The 15,570-nt window shown below is 41.9% G+C and overlaps 1 protein-coding gene across 3 annotated transcripts in view; it reads left to right on the top strand.

Annotated features, from left to right (window-relative positions):
* LOC121000836 (cryptochrome-1-like) overlaps window positions 1-15,570 on the top strand; it is a 35,575-nt gene that overhangs the window by 7,619 nt on the left and 12,386 nt on the right. The window lies entirely within an intron of this gene.

The raw sequence follows: 15,570 nt of genomic DNA, 5'->3' as shown, positions 1-15,570 counted from the left end.
TTTTCAGGACGGAGGTAATACCGCAGCATGCTGCGGTTTTATCTATGTCCAAAATTCCAGAACACTTGCTGGAATGCCGGATCCAGCATTTTTTCCCATTGAAATGCATTAATGCCGAGTGTTCCGGCAAAACGGATCCGTTATTGTGGTCTGCGCATGCTCATACTGCAAAAAATGTGAAAAAAATAAATGCTGGATCCGTTTTTCCGGATGACACTGGAAAGACGGATCCGGCATTTCAATGCATTTGTCATACGGATCAGGATCCTGATCCGTTTAACAAATGCCATCAGTTTGCATACGTTTTGACGGATCCAGTAGGCCGTTCCGGCGATGGAACTGCCTGCCGGAATCCTCTGCCACAAGTGTGAAAGTACCCTAAGCGATAGATTGTGTAGATTATTGGTACGGATTCTAAACCTTTCTTGCTAGGTCTAAACTTCTAGCATTCACACTAACTGTCACTCATCGCTGCTATCTCCATTGCACTGATTATCACTAAGTGGCCAGAGCACCTGCAGCGCACCCCAACGCTATCTCAGTGGATTCACTTGATCACTCTCTTTAAAAACACTGTAAACACAGCTCCCCCAACATGTTTCACTGCCTAAGGGTACTTTCACACTAGCGTTAATGTTTTCTGATATTGAGTTCCGTCATAGGGGCTCAATACAGGAAAATAACTGATCAGTTTGATTCTAATGCATTCTGAATGGAGAGCAATCCGTTCAGGATGCATCAGTTCAGTCACTCTTACGGAATTTGGCTGGAGAAAATACTGCAGCATGCTGCAGTATTTTCTCCGTCCAAAATTCCGGAACACTCCGGTATTATTTTCTATTGAAATGCATTAATGCCGGATCCGGCACCAAGTTTCCGGTAAAACGGATCCGGTTTTCCGGCCTGCGCATGTGAAAAAGATAAATATCAATAACCAACCTGATCCGGACTCTTTTTTATCATTTTACATCTATTTGATATCTTTGGATAATGTCCAATTTTTTATTAGACATGATTATTGAGAAAAATGATAAAACTCTCTAAATTAAAAAGAATAAGGTGACGAATAATAAATAATGAAGAATAATATTATAATGATAACACTATATATAAATTAATAACTATCAATTTCCATATATCTCAATTTATGTTGCTTTATACAATACTCCTCTTTATATGACTATTTTTAATAATAAGTTATATGTGAGTCCTATTCTCTTTACCAGCACCAACCTTATTAAATAATACTCTATTCATATTTATACCCTGTGATATCCATCATAGTGACTGTATATCTATTTATTAGTTGCCTTAATTTTTTTATCACTTCAAGTGTTATTTATTCAATATTCCCATACTGCACCCTATATATCTGAATCGTCTATGTTGCCTGTAATTCTATACCATCTCAATTTAGTACTACCACCCTTCTATATCATGAGAAAATATATTATTGTATAATCATTAGATACCTGTCCAAGAACTTAATCTCCTGGCTTATACACTGCGTGCAGAATTATTAGGCAAATGAGTATTTTGACCACATCATCCTCTTTATGCATGTTGTCTTACTCCAAGCTGTATAGGCTCGAAAGCCTACTACCAATTAAGCATATTAGGTGATGTGCATCTCTGTAATGAGAAGGGGTGTGGTCTAATGACATCAACACCCTATATTAGGTGTGCATAATTATTAGGCAACTTCCTTTCCTTTGGCAAAATGGGTCAAAAGAAGGACTTGACAGGCTCAGAAAAGTCAAAAATAGTGAGATATCTTGCAGAGGGATGCAGCACTCTTAAAATTGCAAAGCTTCTGAGGCGTGATCATCGAACAATCAAGCGTTTCATTCAAAATAGTCAACAGGGTCGCAAGAAGCGTGTGGAAAAACCAAGGCGCAAAATAACTGCCCATGAACTGAGAAAAGTCAAGCGTGCAGCTGCCAAGATGCCACTTGCCACCAGTTTGGCCATATTTCAGAGCTGCAACATCACTGGAGTGCCCAAAAGCACAAGGTGTGCAATACTAAGAGACATGGCCAAGGTAAGAAAGGCTGAAAGACGACCACCACTGAACAAGACACACAAGCTGAAACGTCAAGACTGGGCCAAGAAATATCTCAAGACTGATTTTTCTAAGGTTTTATGGACTGATGAAATGAGAGTGAGTCTTGATGGGCCAGATGGATGGGCCAGTGGCTGGATTGGTAAAGGGCAGAGAGCTCCAGTCCGACTCAGACACCAGCAAGGTGGAGGTGGAGTACTGGTTTGGGCTGGTATCATCAAAGATGAGCTTGTGGGGCCTTTTCGGGTTGAGGATGGAGTCAAGCTCAACTTCCAGTCCTACTGCCAGTTTCTGGAAGACAACTTCTTCAAGCAGTGGTACAGGAAGAAGTCTGCATCCTTCAAGAAAAACATGATTTTCATGCAGGACAATGCTCCATCACACGCGTCCAAGTACTCCACAGTGTGGCTGGCAAGAAAGGGTATAAAAGAAGAAAATCTAATGACATGGCCTCCTTGTTCACCTGATCTGAACCCCATTGAGAACCTGTGGTCCATCATCAAATGTGAGATTTACAAGGAGGGAAAACAGTACACCTCTCTGAACAGTGTCTGGGAGGCTGTGGTTGCTGCTGCACGCAATGTTGATGGTGAACAGATCAAAACACTGACAGAATCCATGGATGGCAGGCTTTTGAGTGTCCTTGCAAAGAAAGGTGGCTATATTGGTCACTGATTTGTTTTTGTTTTGTTTTTGAATGTCAAATGTATATTTGTGAATGTTGAGATGTTATATTGGTTTCACTGGTAAAAATAAATAATTGAAATGGGTATATTTTTGTTTTTTGTTAAGTTGCCTAATAATTATGCACAGTAATAGTCACCTGCACACACAGATATCCCCCTAAAATAGCTAAAACTAAAAACTACTTCCAAAAATATTCAGCTTTGATATTAATGAGTTTTTTGGGTTCATTGAGAACATGGTTGTTGTTCAATAATAAAATTAATCCTCAAATACAACTTGCCTAATAATTCTGCACTCCCTGTAGTCCCCCCTATTGGGCTAAATTATTATGAAATTACAACATAGATGAATTAGATAGAGATTTATTACAGGGATAGATGATGTATATCCCTTGCCCTTATTTTTAGATAAACGTCGTAAATGAGAATCCCTCATTCAAACCATTCGGGCTCATTGCATTGAGCCTATGGATCCAGCGAGCCTCACATTGTAACAATTTCCTGTCCAATTTTCCACCTCTGGGTCCCAATTTCATCTTCTCTTTTCCCCAGAAATGTAATAGGCTTGTATTTTTTCCATGAACGTATCTCATATGTCTTGAAATAGACTTGTCCTTCTCTGTCTCTATTGTACTTAAATGACCTGAGATACGACGTCTGAGTTCTTGAGTGGTCTTTCCGACATACAGCTTGGGGCATGGGCATGATGCCACATAAATTAATGTGGCATTAATAAATGATGCCTTGGGTCTTACAATTAATAAATCCTTCTTATCACTTGGATTTGTAAACTTTTTGATACGTGGGATATATCTACAAAATGAACAGTTCCCACATGCTGCTGATCCACAATTTTTTAAATATCCTGTATATTTCCTTATTATATCCATCAAAGGTGCCGATACATCAGATAATGTCATTATCTTTTTTTTTTTTGGGGGGGGGGGGGGGGGGGTTTAATAGATCTTAGCAATCTAGAGATCTTCTTAATATTTTTTTGCCCTATTAAAGGCTCTTTTAAGAGGGCGAGTTGGATATCCCCTGTTTTGAAATCTCTGAAAAAGATTGTTACTTTCCTTAATGAATGACATATCATTAGTACAATTTCTCCGGGCTCTCAAGTATTGGCCAATCGGGATCCCCCTTTTTAAAGGAAAAGCAAATAACTGTTCGTAGAGGTCGATTTTCTGTATAGATCTGTATCAAAATGACCCTCCCCTGTTTTTATTATTTTTAGATCCAAAAAATAGATCTCCTTCTCCTGAATTTCATGTGTATTTCATACCTATATTGTTATTGTTCAATGCCTGGGCGAATTCATAAAATAGTGAATGACCTCCATCCTATAAGAATGTTGTCTATGTAACTGCCCCAAAATAATGTGTGGCAGGTATATGACGACAACTCCTCTGTGAACACCAAGTGATCCTCCCACCACCCCAAAATAAGATTTGCATAAGATGGGGCACAAGACGGTCCCCATCGCGGTCCCTTTAATTTGTTTATAATAGTGCTCCTGAAACTTAAAATAGTTGTGCTCCAAAATAAACTCTAACATAGATAATACCAATTCATTGTGCTGTTGAACATTTCTGCTCTTAGCGCTCAAAAAAGATTTTACTGCCTGTAACCCAAAATGGTGCTGTATATTTGTATACAATGATTCGACATCCAAGCTTGCCAATAGAATATATGATGTCACTGTGATATTATTTATCTTAAGAAGGAGATCCTTAGTATCTTTAATATATGAGGGTAACGATGTAACAAAGGGCCTTAATATTTGGTCCACATAAACGCTAATCCCCTGTGTCACACTATTATTACCAGAGACTATAGGCCTTCCTCTTGTTCACCCTGGGAAGGACATAAAATGTTAGACTGGTCGGGCTTTTGTTAAACAAGTATAAAAACTCATTTTTTGTAATTAAGTTATTCTCTTTTGCCTCCGTCAAAAGATGTTTTAATTCTTCCAAATAATAACTTGTGGGATTTTCTTGTAGTACTCTGTATGAAATTCAAGATGGTGGCTCACTTCAAACGTGATTGCGGAGCAGGTGCTACTAGCCCTGGTGAGAGGGACACCCACCCTCTGAAATTGTGGGTTAAAAAAGCTGTAGTAAAGGGCGAGCACACTTCATTTGGACTAACACTAAAATTTAATAAAATCACACTTAATTCCACACGTGTATAACGAATTGATAATATAAAATGCAATAAAATACAAGTAATAAAATACACTTCATACAGACTCCTATAACTGGAGGAGTCCAATAAAATCCATAGAGGTTATTTGCCGCAGTGTTCCTTATTTGCACATGGCTAAATTATATCAGAGTTCTCAATAATCCCGTGGAAATGGCAGTCCACGTGTGGGTATAAATATAAGTTGCCAGATATGGTTTCACTGGCTTTAAAATCTCATGAATATTCAAGCGCTGGTCTTTTTGCGCTAATGCAGTACAATATCTGTTTGTATACATTGCAGTCCCATATATCGTAGATTGAGTATAGGTATAGATATAGGTTGCCAGATAAGGTTTCACTGGCTTTAGAAACTCATGAGTATTCAAGCGCTGGTCTTTTTGCGCTAATGCAGTACAATGTCTGTTTGTATATATTGCAATCCCATATAGCGTAGATTGAGTCCTCTTACCTTCCCCAGCGTTGGCGGTTTATTCAGGCGAGGGTCGGGCGGCGCGGGACACTGCCGGCGTCTCGCTCCTTACTCCTCCAGCTGACTTACCCGAGATCTCGCGGGAGTTCAAACGGGACTTCGGACGGGACTGCAGTCTATGCCCAGTCCATGTAATTTCTCATCCGGCACAACAGGGAGGTAGATAGCTGTTTAATTTGTTGATCTTGGTTCCGATCGTTTTCAACTGTCTTTTGGAACAGTTTATAGCATGGCCATGCTTTTACTTGCGGAGGTGCTGCTTTACTGGTGTACGATCCGGCCCAGACGCGTTTCGGGAACTAGCCTTCCCTTCATCAGTGGTACCGTAACACCTGTTGCCTCTGCCTTTTATTCCATGAAGAGCACCCAAGATGTGGACAACTGGATTTCCTTTTAAAGCCAGAAAAGATGTCCATGCGTTTTTTATTTGTACATGCGTTTTTGCTGCGGTTTTCTTTATGCATATGCGTTTTTTTGTGCTAAATACTCCTTATGTCCTTATAAATGTCTTGTATGAACAGAATTTCGATTAGTGGTTGCCTTTAGAAGTTAGAGCAATTTCAATCTGACATCACAATAATATGTGATGTCTATAACTCCGTATAATAACTATAATAATTTTAAATCAATATTCTTAGTGCATTAAATACCTTTATACAATACAATGTTAAAATGCCAATAATAAAATTAAAATATGAAATAAAATGCATATAGAAGTAAAATTTAAGAATAGCGGATCCTATTATCTCCCAATTTTTCTCATGGGGTGTTACTAGTGACTTTGTAATCACTTGCAATGTTATAAACAATCTTTGTGAGTTGGGACAATAAGCCATAGGGGTTGTATATGGGATTATATGAGATGTTGATCAGTACTCTGTATGTCTTTTTTATTTATCTCTAAGTAACCTTAAAACCAGATCTATATCATTGTCTGAGTCTTGGATGATATTCCCCCCCCCCCCCCCCCCCCCCCCCCCCCCCCCCTTGTCACTAGGTTTTATTATAATGTCTTCATTTGTTTTTAACTCCTCTAGTGCAAGAAGTTCTTCTGGATTTAAATTAGATGCAGCATGATCTTTTCTCATTTTTAATCCTTTTATATCTCGTGCTACCAACTGTAACTGACACTGCACATAGAGGATTGGTTATTGAAGGAAAGGAAAAGAGCTCTGTGAGCATGTGCGTCCTGTATTAGAAGGCTACACTGCAGGACGTAACCAAGAGCAACCAAAATCAAACTGATATGCCATGGGGCGCAATGGCTAATAACTTTAGAATAAGTAAATTTTGATAAATGGTGGTATTTAGGGAGAGGGATATCTGATAGGCGGGATACATTTATCTTAGTGGCATAATTCCTTTAAATCTTATTCAGAGGATAGGTAATAATTTGTTGTTATCAGAATACCTCTTTAAGGCTGGCTTCACACGAGTGAGTTCAACTGGCAGCATGTATCTGCGGAAGCTCCCGTCCTGACCTCCCTAGCACTGACAAGGTCACATAGCATTATATTGATTTATGATGCTGTGTAACCCTTACAGTTCTGGAATGTATTGCATAACACTTACAGCATTATATCAGTGTTATACAATACATAGCGTCATAAACTAATATAATGCTATGAGGGACGCCTGTCAGTGCTAGGGAGGTCCGTACAGGAGCTTCCGCAGCCGCTACCTGCCAGTTCAATGCGTTGAACTCGCTCATGTGAAACCAGCCTAATCGAGGTGGGGTAGCAAGGCAAAATGCACCCATTAGATTGCCCCTTAAAGCGCAGACCTAGCTAGACTTATTCCAGCTTCTCACCAGTGTATGGAAGGCTCCTGACTCCAGCGACATTTCTCTGTAGCCTGGCGCCACACGTGTATAATGAGCAGGATTAGCTGTGAATGGCAGCACAGTTTGACCCCCATGAGATCACATCTGTTTTATAAAGGAGTCAGTCCTAGGCACCAGTTCTCTTTAGTTATCTCATTGTATATATACATTCTGGACAAAAGAATTGTTGTCATGTGACCACTGCAGTCAATCAATGACTCCTCTGTCAGGATGTCCGCTCTGGACCAGGCAGCGTCTGTACAGGAATGGCAGGAGATGACAATTGTTTCTTTTTTATTTTGATCAGTATTGTGATAAATGTAAAAAAAAAAATTCAGCTGGAAAACTCCTTAAAGGGGTTCTCCGGGAATTAAGAAAATATTCCTTTATTATAAGTATATACCCAAATACCTTTCATTAGTTATAATGGCTATTTTATTTTCTTTTAATAGGTTTTTATTGTTTTCCAAAATATAAGCAAAGATACAACAAAGTTGCATAACACGTCTGTGCTTCACATAGCCACATTCGCAGCACTGACACATGTCATACAGTAACATTAGGAAACTGATACAGGCAAGAAGAACCAAATTATAACAAAGTAATAAACGGAAGGGAGGGGGGGTACACCTCACTAGGGGTATGCATTACATACAGATGTAATAGTTTCGCTACTGTCTAATCAAGGGATTGAATTGCCAGTGTAGATTTTTCCCAGGAGTTCCACAGTACTGTAAACTTAGAGGAGGAATTCTTGGCTCTAGCGATGTTTTTTTTCGTATCTATAGGTAGTATTTAGTTTGAGAAGGATTTCCGATAGGCAGGGAATTTTTGGAGATTTCCAATTTCGAGTGATAGCCAATTTGGCAGATAAAAATAAATGTGCTATGACAAGGGGGAGGTTACGGGGTATAGTATCTTTATCAATAAAAAGCAAAGCTATCTCCGGCCTAGGAGTCAATTTATAACCTAGTAGGTCGGATGCTAAGGAAAAGACCTCATTCCAAATACCTTGCAGTGAAGGGCAAGACCAGAGGATGTGGCACAGTGTGCCCTTCTGGCCGCAGCCCCTCCAGCACAGGTGTGAGGCTGGAGAACTTAAGCGTTCTGGTGTGTAATACCATCTCAATACAGTTTTCATCAAAAATTCATAATGAAGAGCATATTGCAGGTTCTTAGATATGAAGGTTAGGGCCTTAGTCCATTGTTCTTCTGAAAATGGTAAGCCTATCTTTTTTTCTCATGAGCTTATTAGTGCCGTTTTAGTGAACGACTCTTTGTCCCTCAAAGCCAAATATAATGGGCAGAGGCACGTGGAGATTCAAGGAGGGAGCGCCCATACCTTACATATCTCTGGATTAGCCAGAATTTGAAGAGGGGAGTTTGTGTGTAGAAAATGTCTGATGCGGAGATACTTTTAAAACTCAGTAAGGGGTATCTGATAACTATTATGCAAGTGTTCAAATGAGTGCAGACGTCCTGCCTCATAAAGAAGCGACGTAGAGACTAAACCTCGGGATATCCAGGATTTGGTGTTTAGGTCAGGAATAAGATAATCTAGTAATGTAATAGGAACGGTAGAGATTAAAGATCTAGGGGAGTTTGGGCATAGTTTGTGGAAACGTAACCAGTTTGTTAGGGCCATGGATACTAAGGTTGGGGTAGGTGGGCATGTAAATGACGGGACAAGAGAAGCGAATAGGAGAGCCTTAAGGTTACGAGAGGGGGGTTAAGGGGGCTTCAATATGAACCCACTGCTTGTTATAATCTGCTAGCCACCAATCTCTCAATTGAACTATTTGTGAAGCTAGGAAATAGTCATATAAGTTAGGGAGGTTGAGCCCTTCGCGGGATTTAGTCTTTTGCATAAGGTTTGTCGCCATTCTGGGTTTACACCGATTCCAAACGAAGGTATTAAGGTGTTTAGAGCAGGTCTTAAAAAAAGAATCTGGTATAGTGATTGGTAATGTTTTGAAAAGGTATAGAAGTTTGGGGAGTGTGAACATTTGGAAAGCTGCAATGCGGCCCACCCAAGATATTTCATACTTAGCTAGGTTGAGGAGCTCTTTCTCCATTATAGAGAGAAAGGGGAAATAGTTTACTTTGTAAAGTCTGGAAAGGGTGGGTGTCAGTTTGATTCCTAGGTAATCTATCTGAGACATTTGCCAATCTTGTGTGAAAGAGTATTTCAGAGTCTTGATAATTTGGGTGGATATGTTTATGGGAAGTGCCTGCGATTTAGTAGTGTTGAGTTTATAGAAGGATAGTTCTCCAAATGAGGAGATGGTGCACATAGCTGATTTTAGGGAAGTGATGGGATCTGTCAGGGAAAGAATAATATCGTCAGCATATAAGCTTATGGAGTGGCTTCTATTCCCTATTGTGATGCCTTTAATGGTGGTGTTTTGCCTAATTGCCTGGGCTAAAGGTTCAATGGATAATACAAACATGAGTGGGGAGAGGGGGCAGCCCTGTTGGGTGCCATTAGTTACAGTTGCAAGAAAAAATATGTGAACCCTTTGGAATGATATGGATTTCTGCACAAATTGGTCATAAAAAGTGATCTGATCTTCATCTAAGTCACAACAATAGACAATCACAGTCTGCTTAAACTAATAACACACAAAGAATTAAATGTTACCATGTTTTTATTGAACACACCATGTAAACATTCACAGTGCAGGTGGGAAAAGTATGTGAACTCTTGGATTTAATAACTGGTTGAACCTCCTTTGGCAGCAATAACTTCAACCAAACGTTTCCTGTAGTTGCAGATCAGACGTGCACAACAGAGTAATTCTTGACCATACCTCTTTACAGAACTGTTTCAGTTCAGCAATATTCTTGGGATGTCCGGTGTGAATCGCTTTTTTAAGGTCATGCCACAGCATCTCAATCGGGTTGAGGTCAGGACTCTGACTGGGCCACTCCAGAAGGCATATTTTTCTTCTGTTAAGCCATTCTGTTGATTTACTTCTATGCTTTGGGTCGTTGTCCTGTTACAACACCCATCTTCTGTTGAGCTTCAGCTGGTGGACAGATGGCCTTAAGTTCTCCTGCAAAATGTCTTTATAAACTTGGGAATTCATTTTTCCTTCGATGATGGCAATCTGTCCAGGCCCTGACACAGCAAAGCAGCCCCAAACCATGATGCCTCCACCACCATACTTCACAGTTGGGATGAGGTTTTGATGTTGGTGTGCTGGGCCTCTTTTTCTCCACACATAGTGTTGTGTGTTGTGTGTTTCTTCCAAACAACTCATTTTTAGTTTCATCTGTCCACAGAATATTTTGCCAGTACTGCTGTGGAACATCCAGGTGCTCTTGTGCAAAATGTAAACGTGCAGCAATGTTTTTTTTGGCCGGCAGTGGCTTCCTCTGTGGTATCCTCCCATGAAATCCATTCTTGTTTAGTGTTTTACGTATCGTAGATTCGCTTACAGGGATGTTAGCATATGCCAGAGACTTTTGTAAGTCTTTAGCTGACACTCTAGGATTCTTCTTCACCTCATTGAGCAGTCTGCGTTGTGCTATTGCAGTCATCTTTACAGGACGGCCACTCCTAGGGAGTGTAGCAGCAGTGCTGAACTTTCTCCATTTATAGACAATTTGTCTTACCGTGGACTGATGAACAGCAAGGCTTTTAGAGATACTTTCATAACCCTTTCAAGCTTTATGCAAGTCAACAATTCTTAATCGTAGGTCTTCTAAGAGCTCTTTTGTGTGAGGCATCATTCACATCAGGCAATGCTTCTTGTGAAAAGCAAACCCAGAACTGGTGTGTGTTTTTTATAGGGCTGGGCAGCTGTAACCAACACCTCCAATCTCATCTCATTGATTGGACTCGAGTTGGCTTATACCTCACTCCAATTAGCTCTGGAGATGTCATTAGTCTAGGGCAGTGGTCAGCAACCCGCGGCTCTGGAGCCGCATGCGGCTCTTTTGAACCTTTGCCGCGGCTCCGGCATGGGCATGAGCAGTGTGTGTGCGGCATGAGCAGTGTGTGTGCGGCGGCGGGGCAGGCACTGTGCGGCGGCGGCTGGGCAGGCACTGAGATGAGCGCTTCCATTGTGGAAGCGAAGCGCTCATCTCCATAGTGATCTGTTTTGCATCGCCGTCCTCAGGACAGCGATACAAACAGAAGGCTGTGCGGATGAGCAGGGCAGGGAGGTGTGTCCCTTTCCTGTTCCTCTGATAGGCTGCCGGCACTACTAGGGCGGCAGCCTATCAGAGGCCGGCGTAGGCGGCGCGATGACTTCATCGCGCCACCTGAGCCGTACAGCGCTGGAGTCGGGACACAGGCCGGAAGAGGCCTGCATCGCATCGCTCCAAAGAGGTAAGTATAAGTGTTAATTCTTTTTTTTTTTTTAACTGGCAGTTTGGCACATAATGGTATTATACTGGCACATGATTGGGGAATTTGGGGGGGCCCCTGGAATTACTGGCACATGATTGGGGGGGTCTGGTATTACTACTGGCACATGATTGGGGGGGGGGGTCTGGTATTACTACTGGCACATGATTGGGGGGGGTCTGGTATTACTACTGGCACATGATTGGGGAGGTCTGGTATTACTGGCACATGATTGGAGGGGGGTCTGGTATTACTGGCACATGATTGGAGGGGGGTCTGGTATTACTGGCACATGATTGGAGGGGGGTCTGGTATTACTGGCACATGATTGGAGGGGGGTCTGGTATTACTGGCACATGATTGGAGGGGGGTCTGGTATTACTGGCACATGATTGGAGGGGGGTTTGGTATTACTGGCACATGATTGGAGGGGGGTTTGGTATTACTGGCACATGATTGGAGGGGGGTTTGGTATTACTGGCACATGATTGGAGGGGGATCTGGTATTACTGGCACATGATTGGAGGGGGTCTGGTATTACTGGCACATGATTGGAGGGGGGTCTGGTATTACTGGCACATGATTGGGGGGGTCTGGTATTACTGGCACATGATTGGGGGGGTCTGGTATTACTGGCACATGATTGGAGGGGGGTCTGGTATTACTGGCACATGATTGGAGCGGGGTCTGGTATTACTGGCACATGATTGGGGGGGTCTGGTATTACTGGCACATGATTGGGGGGGTCTGGTATTACTGGCACTTGATTGGAGGGGGGTCTGGTATTACTGGCACATGATTGGAGGGGGGTCTGGTATTACTGGCACATGATTGGAGGGGGGTCTGGTATTACTGGCACATAATTGGGGGGGTCTGGTATTACTGGCACATGATTGGGGGAGTCTGGTATTACTGGCACATGATTGGAGGGGGGTCTGGTATTACTGGCACATGATTGGAGGGGGGTCTGGTATTACTGGCACATGATAGGGGGGTCTGGTATTACTGGCACATGATTGGGGGGGGGTCTGGTATTACTGGCACATGATTGGGGGGGTCTGGTATTACTGGCACATGATTGGGGGGGGTCTGGTATTACTGGCACATGATTGGGGGTGGTCTGGTAAAGGTAAATTAAATATTTTAATTAGCTATTAATTTGCAAAAATATATTTTACATTGTTAAGTGAAAAAGTCCTTTTTTTCTTCAGATTGACAGCTGACTGCACGATCCTGTATATAGCATTAAGGTAAGAAACAATATATGCAGTGTTATATTTGTTTTAAATGTCGCAATGGTTTTGCGGCTCCCAGTTTTTTTTTTCCTTCGGAAACGGGTCCAAGTGGCTCTTTATGTCTTAAAGGTTGCAGACCCCTGGTCTAGGGGTTCACATACTTTTTCCACCTGCACTGTGAATGTTTACATGGTGTGTTCAATAAAAACATGGTAACATTTAATTCTTTGTGTTATTAGTTTAAGCAGACTGTGATTGTCTATTGTTGTGACTTAGATGAAGATCAGATGACTTTTTATGACCAATTTGTGCAGAAATCCATATAATTCCAAAGGGTTCACATACTTTTTTTTGCAACTGTATGTTGAAGGGCTCTGAGAGCGCCCCATTAACACTGACTCTAGAACTTGGGCTGGTATATAGAGCTGTGATAGCTGACAGGATTGTACCAGAGAAACCCTAGCGTGACAAGACCGTGAAGGTAAAAGACCAGTTTATCCGGTCAAATGCCTTCTTGGCATAGAGTGTGACCAGAAGAGTCTGGATCTTATTTTTTGCACAACGTCTATTATGTTTAAGATGTGTCTAGAATTTTCCTGTATTTGCCTACCTTTGACAAATTCCACTTGGTCTATGTGGGTAAGGCTGGGGATGAAGGGGGCTATGCAGTTAGCCAATAGTTTGGCGTATATTTTGATGTCTGTATTTAGGAGTGAAATCGGGGGGTACTTTTTGTTGTTCCGATTTAGGGTTGGTAACTATAGTTGCTTCCAACATCTCTTTTGAAAGATTCCCTGTGTTCATTATCTGTTGGAAAATCTGGAGCAGGTAAGGGGAGAACTTTTTGAAATACCTTTATAATATGTGTTTGAGAAGCTGTCTGGTCCTGGGGCTTTATTATGGGGGAGTTTCTTGATAATTCCTAGAATTTCCTCTATCGAGGGGGGGCATTTAAGCTATTAAGTTGTTCATTAGATAGACATGGCAGGTTTAAAGAGGATAGGAGTTTGTTTGTAGCTTCTGTTATTTGAGGAATAGGTTCAGTCTGTGGGGAGAGAGATTGTATAAGGATTCGTAATAATCCCTGAAGGAATTGGCAATCCCGGTCGGATCTATGACCTTTAGGCCGGACCGTGGGGATCTCAGGAATGGGATTTTAGATTTAAAAGCTCTGTCTTTTAACCTATGTGCTAGTAGCTTCCCAGCTTTGTTGTTTTGGGAGTAATAAGAGGCGTTAAGGGACTTAAGATGTTTCTCATGTCGATATAATAAACATTCTTTTAATTGGAGTCTCACTATTTGGAGCTGTTCCGCGGCTAGTGTGGATGGATTTGTTTTGTTCAGCAACTCCATAGCTTTACGTTGGCCTAATAGACTCAAAATGTTTTCTTCCCTCTCCTTCTTGGCTCTGTAACCTGTTTTGATAAATATTCCTCTCATAAACGCTTTATGGGCGTTCCATAAAGAGAAGGGATTAGATACCGAATTCTCATTCGTCTGAAAATATTCTGTTAACGCCTCTGAAATCAATAGCTTGTGTTTGGAATGTTCTAATAGGTAAGTGTTATTTTGCCAAGGGGAGTATGGGGGTTTGGAGTTAGTCTCATTATGGTCAAGGTAATAGGGGCATGGTCGGACCATGTAATTAATTCAATTGAAGATTGGGAGACGTTACATAGGAGAGCTCTGTCGACCAGAAAAAGGTCAGTCCTGGAGTAGGAGTTATGGTCAGTTGAATGAAACGAATAATCCCTTTCTCTGTCGTGGTGAAACCTCCAAACATTATAGAGGTCTTCTCTCAGGAGGAGAGGAGCGAGTGCAGGGGAGTATTCTCTATTTTGGGCAGTCGAATCAATAGAGGGGTCTAGTACAGTATTGAAGTCCCCAAAGTACCAGACCTTGTCGTAGTTTGTTTACCTTGGTCATGAGTTTCCGTATAAAGGAAACTTGATGTTTGTTCGGGGCATATATAAAAACTAGGATATATTTTACGTTATTCAGAGAGGCCACTAATATGACATATCTGCCATTTTGGTCTACAGCTAAGGAATCTAGTTGGAATGCCACTGAGTCTTTTATTGCTACCATTACACCCCTTAGTTTCTTGGAGTGGTGCGAGTGGAAGATGTGGGGGGAAGTGGGCGTTTTTCATTCTAGGAGCGTCTTCTGCTTTCAAATGTGTTTCTGTAGCACAGAGAACATCACACTGAAGGGCTTTTGCCTCCTTCCATAACATTAGACCTTTTGAATGGGCTATTAAGGCCCTTAGTGTTCAGGGCGACCACTTTAAGAACCATCTATCTGTAGGTATATGCTATGCAGTGGCGTACCAAGGGGGGGGGGGCGGCCCGCCCTGGGTACCACTCACAAGGGGGGTGCCATGACGGAGTCACCCCTCCATCCACTGCTGCACCGCGACGCGACTCCGCCAGGCGCCGGCTTCTGTGGAAGGATTATTGCGGCGGCGCGCAACATGACGACACGACGCTGACGCCGCGCCGCCTTCACGGATCTTTTAAAGAAGCGGAAGGATCCATTACCAGCGGTCGGATGGAGCCTGAGGCATCATCAAAATGTGAGTAAATAATTGTGTAATTAAGGTGTGTGTGTGTGTGTGTGTGTGTGTAATTAAGTGGGGGTTTGTAATTAAGGGATGTGTGTGTGTAATTAAGGGAGGGGTTTGTAATTAAGGTGGGGAGGGAGGGGGTGTATTAAGGGGGGGTGTAATTAAGGG

The sequence above is a fragment of the Bufo bufo genome, chromosome 1, assembly GCF_905171765.1.
Source record: "Bufo bufo chromosome 1, aBufBuf1.1, whole genome shotgun sequence".
NCBI lineage: Eukaryota > Metazoa > Chordata > Amphibia > Anura > Bufonidae > Bufo > Bufo bufo.
Note: the sequence above shows the minus strand (reverse complement) of the source record. Positions and strands in the feature narration are given on the sequence as shown.